This window comes from Xenopus laevis, chromosome 4S (assembly GCF_017654675.1).
Source record: "Xenopus laevis strain J_2021 chromosome 4S, Xenopus_laevis_v10.1, whole genome shotgun sequence".
Taxonomy (NCBI): domain Eukaryota; kingdom Metazoa; phylum Chordata; class Amphibia; order Anura; family Pipidae; genus Xenopus; species Xenopus laevis.
This window is the reverse complement of record NC_054378.1, coordinates 22,719,008-22,735,192: the sequence shown is the minus strand read 5'-3', so window position 1 is coordinate 22,735,192 and position 16,185 is coordinate 22,719,008. Positions and strand designations below refer to the sequence as shown.

General features: G+C 43.6%; 1 pseudogene; it reads right to left on the bottom strand.

Annotated features, from left to right (window-relative positions):
- Positions 1-283: 283 nt before the first annotated feature.
- LOC108714945 lies at positions 284-11,259 on the bottom strand (annotated as a pseudogene).
- Between the last annotated feature and the right edge of the window lie 4,926 nt (positions 11,260-16,185).

Genomic DNA, 16,185 nt, shown 5'->3' with positions numbered 1-16,185 from the left:
CCCTGCCATCTCTGCCTTGTCCTTTCCCTCACAACTCCCCGCCATCTCTGCCTTGTCCTTTCGCTCACAACTCCCCGCCATCTCTGCCTTGTCCTTTCGCTCACAACTCCCCGCCATCTCTGCCTTGTCCTTTCGCTCACAACTCCCCGCCATCTCTGCCTTGTCCTTTCGCTCACAACTCCCCGCCATCTCTGCCTTGTCCTTTCGCTCACAACTCCCCGCCATCTCTGCCTTGTCCTTTCGCTCACAACTCCCCGCCATCTCTGCCTTGTCATTTCCCTCACAACTCCCCGCCATCTCTGCCTTGTCCTTTCCCTCACAACTCCCCGCCATCTCTGCCTTGTCCTTTCCCTCACAACTCCCCGCCATCTCTGCCTTGTCCTTTCCCTCACAACTCCCCGCCATCTCTGCCTTGTCCTTTCCCTCACAACTCCCTGCCTAGCTTATTCCTTCCCTCTTTGTTCCTTACACTAAGGATGGGGGTCACTGTGCCTCTGGTAGGCATTAACGCTTGGTGTACAAGGCAGGGAGTCTGAGGCTGTGGATCAGAGTGCTGATTGGTACCAGTAGCAGATTTGGACTCCTGATACATAGAGGCAACATTAATACAGGAGAGAGAAGAACAATTATGGTACTGAGTAATTTCATGATATAAAGAGCAGACAGTGTAGAAGGTGGATCTGGGGAGTCGGGCGCATGGGGGTCTTTATTCAGAGCTTTAAGGAAGTGTTTCAAATGGACAAAAATGAACTGTTTAACAATTGATTGTCAATTAAAATTGCCTCTTACTGCTGCCTCCTATTAACTGACTGTGACTGTGAGGCAACACCATGCAAAACGCAAGAGATAAGGATTCCGTGGATAGAGAATGTGGCAGCCGAGGCTGGGCGGGTAACCTCAATGGACTGAATTTCTAAAAGCTGATTGGACAGTATTATGTGAATGGAAAGCAATAGTGAATATAATAAAGTCAATATAAACTGTGCATTGTGGTTACTATACTGTACTATGGCAGCTGTGCCCACTCTGGAACCCCTTTTCCCCTCGCCCAATATAAATAAAATAACAAACAATACAAGAGCATGACAGATCTGTGATATATGTTTTATTGTGTTTTAAGCCCAGACATGGCTGCGCTGTTAGATCTCACATGCTAATTAATTAGTAACAAGATGGGTGGATTTGATGATATACAAATAATAACACTGGGGAATAAGAAGATGACCCTTGTGGCCTCCTGTCCAACAATGGGCTAATAACAATAATATAAAATTCACTGGGGGGGGAGAATAAGTGCCCAGTTTATAATACTGACTAGATGCGTCTTCTTGCCCATTATTTCATATCAAAGTTCAGCACCACCACTTTGGTTGGCCAATGTCTCCGCATCCTTTCTCTTCAACTACAGACTAATTATGTATCAGAGACCTGTAAATAAAGTGGCAGAGTATCTTCTCTCTTCGGAACAAACAGATTCTGCAGAAACTCCCCTGTTCTCCAGTCCCACAAAGTGATCCACCTGATGTCAGTGCTGCTTATGAGGAAATGGTTCCGGAGAACTAAGCTTGGTTCACGGAGTTCAAATCCATCCGGATCCTGCAGGAGATTCAAGCTCTGCCCCATTTCAACGTTCCATATTTCAGCAGAAAGACCTCTGTTTTACCACTCCCAGAATGCTGTTCTTCACAGTGACTGTAGGGCTCATTCCCAGTTATTGTGTGGGTACTTTCTATTGCCCTATCCTCAATAACTCTCACTATGTTTCCCATCAAGCTGTGTGGTAATGGGCCCATTATTGCAAAAAGGTTTTTTTGTTTCAGGGTCCCAGATTTTCATACAGTGCCATCTTCACTCACCAACTTTCGGCCATGATAGCCAATTGTAATTGTGTGCCCCGACAGCACTTGTAAGCATGTTTCAATATGTTGGATGGTGAAATCCCCTGCAGAACTTACGACTCTTTGCACATGGAGATGTACATTGTCGATTTTATCAGTATGGGCACGCAGAGTATATATACATTCCCCACTCTATGCATTCCACACTTTCAGCGTAAGATCCTGAGAAACTCTGACAACGATGTGATCTCTCATTTGTATTTTTGTGACGTCATCTGTTTGTCCAACAAGGGTCCTAAGACACTCGCCGACCAGATCTTTATAATCCTTTCATGATGTGATGTACCGACCAATTCCTTCCCCTTTAAACTCTACACACAAATGGTTGAGATCCAACCTACTTAGATTCAGGGAGATTGATGTGAACCTCCCTCGGCACCAGTTGTTATGGATCCTGAGCCGGTGTAAGCGCTTTTCCATGGACCAGACCTAGAGCCTGTAGCTGTGCTTATGTGCAGAGGCTCCTCAAGAGCCTTGCACTTTCCCTGCCACAGGCCTTCATCCTCAGCCAACTGTCTCCAGCGCTGGCAAGTCTGTGCCACCTGCAGGATATCCTTGCCATCAAGGTACCAGAGGATGCGCAATGCCAACTCATCTGGCAACTCAGTCCTGGGGCTTACATTCTGTTCTGTTTGGAACCTGCCCTAAGCCCTTATTCACTTAAGCTCTTTTAGAGCCAATTGAGAGTCAAATGGTGCCCACTGCTGATCTTGTTATATCTGGGCCCAGGTCCGTCATAAGGGGGGACAAGTGGCCCGGGCATGAAGTAGGGTCCGACAGTGCTGCACTTTTGAAAGAGCCGGGCCCCTTGAGATGCGGCCATTTTAGAAGTCCTGAACAGCGGAAAAGCGGAAGTGCCGAAAAGCCGAAGGACCCGAAGCCACAAAACAGCTGAAGCCAAAATGCAGAAGCGGTGAAAAGACCGAAGCTACTAAAATAGCCGAAGCTGAAATCCCGAAGCGACAAAAAGACCCGAAGTCACGAAAACAGCCGAAATTGAAGTCCTGAAGCCAGAGTTCAATTCTACTGAACGCCAATTTGTGTGTTTTTTTTTTAATACCCTGCCCACCAATGTATTATTTTAATATTCTATAGGTCCATGCCACCATTGTTTTTTTAAAAAAAAATATTTATTAGGGCCCCAATTTTTTTTAACTTGTAAGGGGGGCCCTGGCACCAATGCTTTTTAAAAAAAAACTTTTATGGGGGGCTTTTTGGCGCCACTGTTTTTTTTTAACTTATAAGGGAGACCTGACGATCAATAGCTTTTTATAACTTGTGTGTGTGGATTACTTTTTCAGTGCTGATGTCTGTGTGGTCTTTTAACTGTGATGTGGAGTGGGCGGGATCTGGGGTGGGGCTTTGGTGCCAGCGTGGGCGGGGCCCAGGGGGCCCCAAAAATTTTGTTGTACAGGGCCCCGTGATTTCTAATGGCGGTCCTGTCCGGGCCCCTCAGTGCCCAACAGAAACTTTCTCAGGAAAAGAGGCTGTTTGGAGGATAAAGAGATGAAGTTGCAGAGCTATAGAGGATGCTGGCAGGATAATGATGAAGTTTCACTAGTTGACTAACTCCACCCATGAAAATCCCATGAGCAGTGGAGTCAGAGGGAGTAGTACTGGAAGCAGGGGGCTATCGGACATCAGGCTAATCTTGTGCTCGGTTCCAGCCTCTGGCACAATGTGTGTATTGCTGAATGCTCACACATTCTATAACTCTGGAGTTATGTCTCCACCCACTACCTGCCATAAACACCCCTTCCCTGGCATACCCCAAGGAGAGGGCAGCTGTAGTGCTAGAGTCTGTGCAAATAACACATTATAGCCACTTGGGATTTGTAGAAACCTTACAGCAGGAGCAGCCATTACTTTGCATTGTCGGCTCCTTACAGTACAAATCATTTGTGGTTCAAATCCAAGATCAGATCATACTTTAGTTGGGTGATAGTGACAATAATGTTATATCATTTAAAGGGTTAGTTCACCTTTAAATTAACTCTTCATATGTTAAAGAAAGGCCAATTCTAAGCAACTTTCCAAACGGTTCTTCATTATTGACTTGTTATAGTTTTTGAATTATTTGCCCCCTTCTTCTGACTTTCCAGCTTTCAAACAGGGGTCACTGACCCCATCTAAAAAAACAAACAAATGCTCTATAAGGCTACAAATGTATTGTTATTGCTACTTTTTATACTTTCTATTCAGGTCTGTCCTATTCATATTCCAATCTCTTATTCAAATCAGTGCATGGTTTGCTGGCTAATGTGGACCTTAACAACCAGATGGCTGAAATTGCAAACTGAAGACCTGCTGAATAAAAAGCTAAATAACTCAAAAACCACAAATAATAAAACATGAAAACTAACATCAATATGTCCCACTCTCTGTATCACACTGGGACAAGAGGTTTTCATCTTAAAACAGACAACAGAAATGTGTGTCATTTAAAATATTAAATCAATCTTATCCTTGATCCTCATTATCCCCCCCAATTCCTTCACAACTTTGCCTTGTGTTTTCCCTCAACTCTCTGCCTAGCTCTTTCCTTCACGCCTTGCTCTTTACACCAACACCAAGGATGGGGGACACTGTGCCTATGGCAGACATTAAGAGTAACAGGCAGCACGGATTGGGGTCAATGCAGTTCAGGGAGGCCATGAACCAGTGCCCTGATTGACACCTTTACCATAGAGACTGCGGAGCAGTGCCCTACTGGTGCCAGTTCCATAGAGAATGTGGAGAGGGGCCCTGACAGATGTCAGTACCATAAAGCCTGCGGAGTGAGGCCCTTACTGGTGCCAGTACCATAGAGACTGCGGACCTGGGCCCTGACGGATGCTAGTACCATAAAGACTGCGGGTGCAGAGCAGGGCCCTGACTGATGCCAGTACCATAAATACTGCGGAGCGGGACCCTTACTGGTGCCAGTACCATAGAGACTGTGGGTGCAGAGTGGGGCCCTGACTGACGCCAGTACCATATAGACTGCGGAGTGAAGCCCTTACAGTAGCGGCTAGTTCCTATCCTAGGAAAGGACCTGACGTCACGGTCATGTGATTTTACCATGTGACAGTTCCACTGCGGCTTACCTATTCGTGAGAGGCAAATTCAAACATGGGAAAGTGGTAATGGTTCTAGTGGCGGGCTGCGGACTCTTGACAGGACCTGCAACTAAATTCCCAGGGTTGCCAACTTGTATTGTAGGTTTAGTACTGGTTGCAACCTCTACCTCAGGTTTTGGGGGCAGTTCATTGTGTCGCTGGATGTTTTTAGGAATTGAAGGGATCGCTGCCTCTGAATTTCTGTGGGGTGAGGGAGGATCACAGTGAATTAAATATTTAGACACCCAAATGCAGCTACAATATTGTTGTTGGAGCTGGTTTTTTTTTTTACCATTACTCTCGCACAATTACGGTGCAACAATGGCAAGATAAAAATGAAAGGCAAGACATACTGACACAGCTATAATAATAACATATTCATTAACCATAAACAGTTTTGCTTTTCTGCCATGCACTGAAAGTCTCCCTTAATGGAGAATAATGTAATGGACAACTTGGGAACAATAAATTGTATAGAAACTGTTGCCTTGGTGTTTCATGAGCTGACGGAAAATGTGGAGCGCCCAGTCAAGTAATAGAACATGGGATAACGATCCTTCTATTTAAGGAGAGGATCATTGCCCTTAAACCTTTTTAAAGGACCAGTAACACCAAGTTATCTTAACACTTAATTCCCCCCCAAACTTCTATATAAGTCAGGTTTACTCTCCCCTATGGTTTTATCTTTAAATCTTGAGCTTCAATCTGACTTACAAAGTGCTTCATAACAGAATGTGAAAAGGTGACGGCCGCTTGAATTCCTTTGTGTGCTGAACCAGAAGTCCGCTTCACATGGATGACCTAAAGCACCTAAGCTTTTTTTTTTCAAGCATCCGCAGTTCAAATGTCTGTTTCTTTTCCTTCAGACAGTTTTGGGGGTAATATTGTGAGCATGTATTAAAGTAACAGTTCAGTGTAAAATTAAAACACTGGTTAAATAGATAGACCGTGCAAAATAAAAAAATGTTTTCAATATAGTTAGCCAAAAATGTAATGTATAAAGGCTGGAGTGATTGGCTGTCGAACAGAACCCAACTTCCTGCTTTTCAGATCTCCAACTCTGAGTTAACGTGGCCAAACACGGCCAGATTAAAGCTGCTGATATGGGTCCTTTAGACCAATTCGGCAGTTTATTTGCCCATGTGTAGGGACTCCCAACGGGTCCCCCAATCGATATCAGGCCAAACATCGGATATAGATCGAGCAAGTTTGATTTTTTTCTTTGATCCAGGATCGCATCGGCTAGTTGATGCGGTCCTGTGACCTGTCGACACCCATTCACAGCATTGTAATCTGATGGTTCGGCCCCAGGGCCGAATGTTCGGATTAACCGATCGCCCAGCCGTTAGTGGGCATATCGGGTTAAGATTTGCTTGTTTGGCGACCTCTAATAGTGTATGGCCACCTTTAGTCAGTGACTCTTTCTGGACATGAGTAACTAAGTGCTTCAGTGAGTGCTTCAGAACAGACCCCTGCAGCTTTCACTGTGAACAGAAAATCCTCTGTACCTATGTGTCTCTCAAAAACTCACTGACAGCTGCTAACACTGGGGGGGGAACGGCCCTGAGACAATAATCTTGGTGGGCCCCGGACCCCCAGCCCGACCCTGACAACATATGTAAGGGCACTGTCACGACCGGCACCCAATACCAGAACAGATGCCAAGTACCCTGGTCTTGGCTCGGCTTCACCAGTAGTGTGACCACCAGCCCTCAGCTTACTTGGGTGCCACCTGGACTTAACGAGGGGAACAAGGCGAGATGTTCTGGCTGACAAAGGGGCACGGCTGTTAGCAGAGTCTTTTGGGCCGAAGGTCACAGTACAAATGGAGCAGGCAAAGGAATCATCAAAACAGGCTGGGTCGAGGCAGGCAGATATCAAGAATTGTCAGGCAGGCAAGGGTCAAAGCCGGGTAATCAAACAGCTGGGGTCAGGCAGAAAGTGTAGTCAAGATGCAGGCAAAAGTCAGGATTCGGATATCAGAATTGTCAGGAACAGGCAGGGATCAAAACCAGAATAACAGACACAAGTTTCACAGGAACAGACAGCACAAGGCTTCAGGAACCACAGAATCAAGATTCTATCACGGGCATGGGGCTGTACACAGAATGGCCCTTAAATAATTTCGCGCCAAACGTGCGCCAAAAACATGCTGGCGCAAACACACCAGCGTGCCTGCGCCTTTAAGAGGCGCGCGCCCTAGAAACCAAGATGGCGCCGGCTCAAGGACCATGCGGCGGGCGTCCCCGCCGCTCAGGTATCTCCATACCCCTCACAGGCACAGCCTGCCGCTAGACATGTAAAATCAAATGTGGTGATAACTAAGCTGGTATGCAAGAATATGATAGAAAAAATGTTATTTCAGATACTGGAGCATACAACTACCAGCATCCTCCCTGCTAGTGCAGGAATATGTGGAACTGCCACAACAGGATCAAACTTTTTGTTTTATATGTGACATTTGGTACCAAAGTTACACTTCCTACGCTAAATGCAGAACCCCCTGTACCCGCTCAGTGGGGGCCCCCGTTACTGCCTCAGAGATCTCTGTATGTCTCTAGCCATTGCTAAACTACCCAGCTGTCCCCGTGATAACTAGTAGCTGAGCTGTAGTTCAGTTACAGACAGAGATCTAAACAGGGCCGGCATTAAATGGGGACGGGGGGGTCCAGTCAAAGGTCCCAGGAGATCTGATGGGGGCCCTGGTTCTAAAGCTGCTTATGTTTATAGTTTATTAGTGTTGTATAGTTTATTCGTTGTTTCAGAATGTGCAAGTTTGATTTGTATGTGATTGCCTGTCAGTTACTGGGATATCATGCCTTATCTCGGTGACATCACTCCCAGCTCAGCTCTGATTGGCTGAAAGCTGCAAGGAAGGTGATGTAATGGCTCAGGTACAGATGACCGTTATTTCATTTCTGGATTCAGAGGTAAGTGCAGCAAATCCATACACAGGGAACAGGGGGGCATATTTAGATGATACAAAGGGCAATTTCGGGTATTTTGGCACCCATCATTTATAGTAGCTTGGGTAGAGAGGCCATCACTCCCAAAATTGCCCCACTACCTACCAATCTAATTGCTTGGGGAGCTGCTTGTCATGAAACTGTTCCAAATGGCATCTGTGTGACAAGCAGGAATGGGGGGGGGTAATTTAAGGCAACTTGGCATTACATTCCTGCAATAAATACACTATGATGGTATAAGATACATTGTGCTCTCTGGGTATTACTTTTTAAACGTGAAATTTCTACAATTGTACACGGGAACTGCAGCCTGTTGAGAGACACTGAACATATATTCAAATAAACTCAGTATTAATTGGATACAGATACCCAGATATTACACTTATACAGGGTATCACCTGAAAATGGGTTTCTGATGGCAGCCCTGACCCCCAATCAACTAACACATGTGGGTGTCAAAGTGCCTAGAATCTCCCCATATGCCATATCTAATGGGAGTGAGACGATAAAAAATTATAGTTCTAAGGCAATGGGTGTTTGGTTTACTTGTTTACCTCTGTGTAGGTGATCTTCATGACACAGAGGTGAGTGAGCCATTCTCAATTCCACCAGCAGTGCCTCCACTCCAATACACCATGATTCCACCAGTGGTGCTCCCCCCTTACACCTAAAATATGGTTTCATAGACAGGAGCACCTTTAGGCCACTTGGTAGACCCTGCATTCCTTTTCAATCCATCCCTCAAACTGCAGAAGCCGGGTCTGCAGGCTGCCTGGGGTCCAATGGAATGACGAGGTATGCAGGGTTCACTTTGTAGCTTAATGGTGCTCATGTATCTGCAGCCATATTCCCTTCTATTTTAGTTCCCTTCACCGCAATTCCAACCACAGTGTCCCTTATTTCCCCAATTGTTTCTACCGTAATTCCACCAGCGGTGCCACACTTACACCTAAAATATGGTTCCATAGACAGGAGCACGCTCAAGCCACTCAGTAGACCCTGTATTCCTTTTCACTCCATCCCTCAGACTGCAAAAGCCAGGTTTGCAGGCTGTCTGGGGTCCAATGGAATGGAGAGGAATGCAGTATTCACCTAGCAGCTTAAAGGCGCTCCCATGTATATGTAGCCATATTTCCCTCTGTTTCAATTCCCTCCACTGTAATTTCACCAGCGCTGCCCCCTTACACCTAAAATATGGTTTCATAGACGAGCACCCTTAAGCCACTCAGTAGACCCAGCATTCCATTCCTCAAGACTGCTGAAGCTGGGTTCTGCAGGCTGCCTGTGGTCCAATGGAATGGAGAGGAATGCAGTGTTCACCTTGTAGCTTAAAGGTGCTTGTGTGTATGCTGCCATATTACCTTCTATTTCCATTCCCTCCATCACAATTCCAACCACATTGTCCCTTCTTTCCCCCTAAATATGGTTCCATAGACAGGAGCACCTTTAAGACACTCGGTAGACCCTGCATTCCTGTCCACGCCATCCCTCAGACTGCAGAAGCCGGGTCTACAGGCTGCCTGGGGTCCAATAGAATAGAATGTAGTGTTCACCTTGTAGCTTAAAGGCGCTCATGTGTATGCTGCCATATTCCCTTCTGTTTCCCTCACCCTGCTTCCCTTGATTTAATTTGGTGCATTGATCCTGGGAGCAAATCCGATCGCCGTTAAGGGGTCAGGAAGGAATTTTTCCCTCTAGTAAGCAGATTGTCCCAAGCTTGCCAGAGGTTTTTTGCCCTCCTCTGGATCAAATAGCGCTATCTAATTATTATCAATAAAACTCTGACTTACACAGATTTAACATTAAGTTGCTTTGTGTGTGTCTTTATTCTGGGTATTGATCACATATGGGAGGGGTAACCTATAGATGGGGTGGGTGGGGGTGAGAATGGAACAAATAAGAAACACTTAAAAGTTAAAGAAGAATGAAAGTGAAATATGATCATGTTCTTGTTTTATAAGAAACCCAATCAGTGGAAACCAACTGAGCTTCAAAGCAGGAAGTAGTTTTCTGTTCTGTTAAATATGCAGTTACTCCAGTCTTTATACATTACATTTTTGGCTAACTAACCATATTAGAAACATGTTTTTTTGCACAGCCTATCTATTTACAAAGTTTTTATTTTTATACTGAACAATTCCTTTAAGCTCAGCATAGCAGAGGAATTCAAGCTGCAGTCACCTTTCTGCTATGGAGCACTTTGGAAGTCAGATTCAAGCTCAAGATTTAAAAAAAATGAATTGAGTGTTAAAAAATGTTGGTGTTACTGTTGCTTTAAAGATATGTTCTGTCATCCCAGTGTCTTTACTATAGAGACTTGACAGGGCTGGTAAACACTTGTAGGCTGCAGCTACATTTTTATGCAAAATGTATTTCAATAAGTGGGGAGAAGTTATTGTGGAAAGGGTTACTACACAGGACAGGATATGGTTAAAATTTAGCTGCACAAGGGAGATGAAGGCAAATTATAGACTAAGAAAACTGAAGGGAAAGGATAAAGTGAATGTATGTGTGCACTTTGTGGAGATTGTGAGATAACATGATATCTTTTCCCTCCTATAAGTATAATGGAACACCAAAGGTTTTGTTGAGCAAAATGTTTGTCAATTCATTCTTATGGGAACAGCTTGCAAGTGCTAGCTAACGCAATAATGTATTTACAGGCACTAACAATTTCTACAGAAATGAATTGGGTGGGGTGGCAATTTGGAGTGGTTTGGTGTATGTTCACAGCACTGAAAACACTCAAGCGGCAAAACAGGGCACACATCAATGACTGTTCCGTTAAAAGAGACTAGTATGTGTATAGGATATATTTCATTATTTAGGCTAATCGAAAGGCTGAAGAATTTGTTGCAATTTCCCATTTACTTAAATTGGAAGCTTGTGGTCTAGGGCACTACCAGACGTGTTCTTCACACTACTGCTACTCCATCTACTTACCTAAGAGAGCTGCAAAAATTGGGAAGTGGCTTATCTTTTAGGCCAAACTGCTTGGCAACTTCCTGCATTAGAAACTGATTGGTGGTCAAATTCTTCCCATTCCAACTGAATTTAAGGGCATGGGAGCTGTAGTATGAAGGGATGTCATGAGAAATTAGTTCATGAAAACTATTCTCATAAAAGAAGGTGCTACCTCCAGGTGATGGTCCTTCCAGCTCTGAAATATACCTGAAAAATACCTAAAATGCAGAAACTGAGTTTCAGTAAACATATTCAATACATGTTATTATATTTTAAGACTAGAAAGTAGTCTCTGACCCTCTCCCAACTCAAGACATAAGCCTTCATGCACATGATTGACACGTTTCCCAGAAAGCACCAGTGGCCCTTTACAAGTGGAGAATGCGGAGCTCGGGTGGCACCAAGGAACCAAGGAAAAGGCTGGTCAAGATAAGACATATGGAGCTTCACAAGGAAACATGGGCCTTTACTGCATTAGGGCTGCTGTGTATCTGAACTGGTAACATCACCCCTAGCACGAGAAACATTATTTCTATTCCAACACTTTTTTATCCATAATACATAATTTAAAACCTGTTTACCAGGTGCAAGCTTTAAAATGTATCAGTACTGACATTAACTGGCCGCTGCACAGATTACACTTCAAATTCATCTAGTAAAATCCTGCATAGTTCACACCTCTAATCCCCCCTGCACTGTTCACACCTATAACCCCTCTATTGTTCACACCCCTAAAACCCTTTACTGTTCACACCTCAGACTGCAAGTGCCCACACTGTTCACACCTAATGCATGCCTGTCAGGGAGCCGGGAGCTCCCTCCAGGGAGGTAGTCAGGATCGAGGAGGAAGCCCTCTTGAGGGTGCAAGGTCGAAGGGGTAGTCAGGATCCAGGCAAGAGTTCACGGGCAGGCAGATAACAACAAAGTCCAAAGTCCAGGCAAAGGGTCAGAATAACAATCAGGAACAAGATTAAGCTATAGAAGCTCACAGGGAACCCAGGATACACACAGGAAATGATTCCTATACTTGGGCGCCATTCTGGCGTCTAGGTAGCGTTTTTATTTTCAAATTTGGCGCCATAGTGACGTCATTGGCGTCCTTGCGCCGACGTCGGCGCGCTGACGTCATCATGCCGGCGCCGCTACCCACGTGGCGGCCATGGGCGCCGCCATTTTGGAAGCGACGCCGGCAGGGAAGGACGCGCCGCCCGGAGCTCCTGGACCTGCTCCGGGTGGCGATAGTGACAATGCCGTCCCTCTAAAATTCTGCTGCCCTAGGCCCAGGCCTTTCTGGTCTTTCCACAAATCCGGGCCTGTGAACTGCTCATATTAGAGTCGTCCTGATAGGTTTCCATCTCCAGCTGTAGTCTGCCTACCCTATTCTCCCTGTATGTGCCATACTCTGCCTGCCCTATGCCTCTTGTGTGTGCAATTCTATGCTTTCCCTATGCTCCCTGTGTGTGCCATACACTGCCTGCCCTATGCTCCTTGTGTGTGCCATACTCTGCCTGCCCTATGCTCCTTGTGTGTGCCATACTCTGCCTGCCCTATGCGTGTCCCCTACCAGGTCAGCCTAGCTGCTGATCCACCAGTATCTGTCTATATTGCACTTGAGTACTTGTAATGTACTTGTAAAGAAGAATTATTTCCCCTCGCAAGTGTCTTTCCCTCCCAAGATAAAACGGCCACCATAACAGTCTGCCCTCATAATTTAAATCTTCCACCAGTTTAGTTACACATCTTTGCATTTTCTCCAATTATTTATATCCTTCTTAAAGGGGTGGTTCATCTTTAACTTAACTTTTGGTGTGTTATGGAATTCTAAGCAACTTCTCAATGGGTTTTCATTGTTGTTGTTGTTTTTTTTTTAACTTATTTGCCTTCTCACAGCTTTCAAATATGGGTCACTGACCCCATCTAAAATCAAATGCTCTGTAAGGCTACAAATGTATTGTTATTGGTACTTTTTATTACAGGTATGGGGTCCGTTACCTGGAAACCTATCATCTAGAAAGCTCCAAATTACGGAAAGGCCATCTCCCATAGACTCCATTTTATCCAAATAATCCACATTTTTAAAATGATTTCCTTTTTCTCTGTAATAATAAAACAGTACCTTGTACTTGACCCCAACTAAGATACAATTAATCCTTATTGGAAACAAGACAGCCTATTGGGTTTATTTAATGTTTACATGATTTTCTAGTAGCCTTAGGGTAAGGACACACTGGACGATTTGTCGCCAACGTTTTAAAAAAGTAAATCGTGGCGACAAGACGATCGTCTTTTTTGAACAGACGATTCACAGCGACTATTGGCACAGAGCGATTTGTATCCCATTACTCTGTGCAGTACGTGCTCCACCCAAACCGGAAACGGTTTGTGCTTCCCGCTGTAACCTGGCGTCTTTACGTGCTTGCGTTCTTGCGTCATTGCGTTCGCATTGTAATTTGAATACAATTGCTGCTACTTATCTGTATGTGTGTGTGCGTGTCTAGGAGATTTCAGTGCTTTACTAAGTACATGCTATTTCTGATAAATCGCTCGGAAAAGGGTCTCAGTGCGTTTTAGAGCTACAGGCGATTCACAAACACGCTGTGGGCACAGGAGCTGGCGTCTTTCATTTGTTTTTGTTCAGAGACAAAACGAGCGATATGTCGCTGCGATTTGCTTTTTAAAAACGTTGGCGACAAATCGTCCAGTGTGTCCCTACCCTTAAGGTTTGAAGATTCTAATTACGGAAAGATCAGTTATCCAGAAAACCCTGGCCCCGAGCATTCTGGATAACAGTTCCCATACCTATAGTTTCCTACTGTTAGCATTATTATGGTATATTGATTTACTCATTATCTTACATTTTATTTTGTTTAGATTACAACCATTTCTTTTAGCCAACACTGAACTGACTGCAACATCTTACACTGATAACAATTCTTATGTTAACGCACTTTAATCAAAAGGATTGTAACTTAATATGTTGCAAAACCAATAAAAATACTGAAAAATATAGTAACAAGAATAACCCGTTGCTAGCCCATAAGTTGGCATCAGAGAAAATCTTGAAATAAGCCAGCAGAGAAAGTGCCTTCAAGCAAACCTTACGATATATTTTAAATTTCCATTATGCAGAGTGAAATGTATTCATGTGTGGGATCCATTATCGGGAAACCCGTTATCCAGAAAGCTTTGAATTACGGCATGAGCATCTCCAATAGACTCCATTTTATTAAAATAATGCATATTTTAAAAAATAATTTGCTTTTCCTCTGTAGTAATAAAACAGTACCTTATACTTGATCAAAATGAAAGATATAATTAATCCTTATTGGAAGCAAAACCAGCCTATTGGCTTTATTTAATGTTTACATGATTTTCTAGTAGACTTAAGATATGCAGATCCAAATTACGGAAAGATGTATTATCCAGAAAACCCCAGGTCCTGAGCATTTTGCATAACAGTTCCCATACCTGTTCTGGTTAATAGGTCCCAAGTATTCTGGATAACAGGTCCCATACCCGTACTGGATCACAGGTGGATAACAGGTCCCATACCTGTACTGGATAACAGGTCCCATACCTGTACATCATTTGGATCTTAATACCTACTAGAAAACCATGTAAACATTAAATAAATCCAATAGGCTGGTATTGCTTCCAATTAGGATTAATTATATCTTAGTTTGGATCAAGTACAAGGTACTGTTTTATTATTACAGAGAAAAGGGAATCCATTAAAAAAATCTGGATTATTTGTATAAAATGGAGTCTATGGGAAACGGCCTTTCTGTAATTCGAATCTTTCTGGAGAATGGGTTTCCAGATAACGGATCCCATAACTGTACCATAATTATAGTAACTTACAATTCAATGGAGCACGTACATCTTACTATTATCTGTAACTTGATATTATATCTGCCGAAGCCCACCCCCAAATGCAATTTGAAAACTCACGAATACCCAGGTATAACCCAAAAGACCAGGCCTAAACCTACACAAACTAGAGACCGCGTTACTGTACAACACCAGGCATATGTAGCAAATACATTCCGTTTCACTGTACGGGGATGTCTTTGCTTCATTCATATTAAAGCATAAGCTTATGGGAACATCAGACATTTCTACCGCAGTTTTCATGGGGTTCCAGGTCACCTTGTGCAACAGCAAATTATAGCCACTTTAAATCAGGATGTACAGGTATGGGATCTGTTATCCAGAAAGCTATGAATTACAGAAAGGCCGTCTCCCACAGACTCCATTTTATCCAAATCACCCAAAAACTATTTCCCTTTTCTCTGTAATAATAAAACAGTACAGGTATGGGATCCATTATCTGGAAACCCATTATCCAGAAAGCTCCGAATAACAGAGAGGCCATCTACGATAGACTCCATTTTATCCAAATAATCCACATTTTAAAAAGGGAGTTCCTTTTTTCTCTGTAATAATAAAACAGTAGCTTGTACTTGATCTCAACTAAGATACAATTAATCCTTATTGGAAGCAAAGCCAGTCTATTGAGTTTATTTAATGTTTACATGATTTTCTTCTAGACCTAAGGTATGAAGATCCAAATTAAGAAAAGATCCGTTATCCGGAAAACATCAGGTCTTGACCATTTTGTATAACAGGTCCCATACCTGTACCTTGCACTATATACTAAGATATAATTAATCCTTATTGAAAGCAAAACCAGCCTACTCAGTTTATTTAATGTTTACGTGATTTTCTAGCAGACTTAAGGTACAAAGACCTAAATTAAGAACCCTTATCCGGAAAACCCGAGGTCCTGAGCATTCTGGATAACAGGTCCCATACTTATACTTTCCCTTTAGAACACCAACACAATGAATTGTGAAACACTAAATATTGTATGTAGGGGGAACCACTTGCTCTGCGGGTATAGTTTTTTTTAAAAAAAACCATTTATATAGGGTCCGCAGGAATACAGAGGGTTGTACCGGTATTCTACTCGGGAGGCCATATTCATGGTTACAAGGGACAGCTGCTAGTGCCAGTCTGATAAGAGACTCATACGAAAACTCATATGAAACAGAATATCTATGTTTTACCTTTAGCACAAAGCAGCACTCAGGTGCGGGATTTGTGGTCGTCTCTCAGGCATGAAACTGACCCATAAAACATGTATTATTGCCTAAATCTATAAGCTGGTCACAATAATGTGGTTTAAGGGGCAGATTTATCAAGGGTCGAATTTCGAAGTGTAAAATACTTTGAAATTCGACCATCGAATTAAAATAT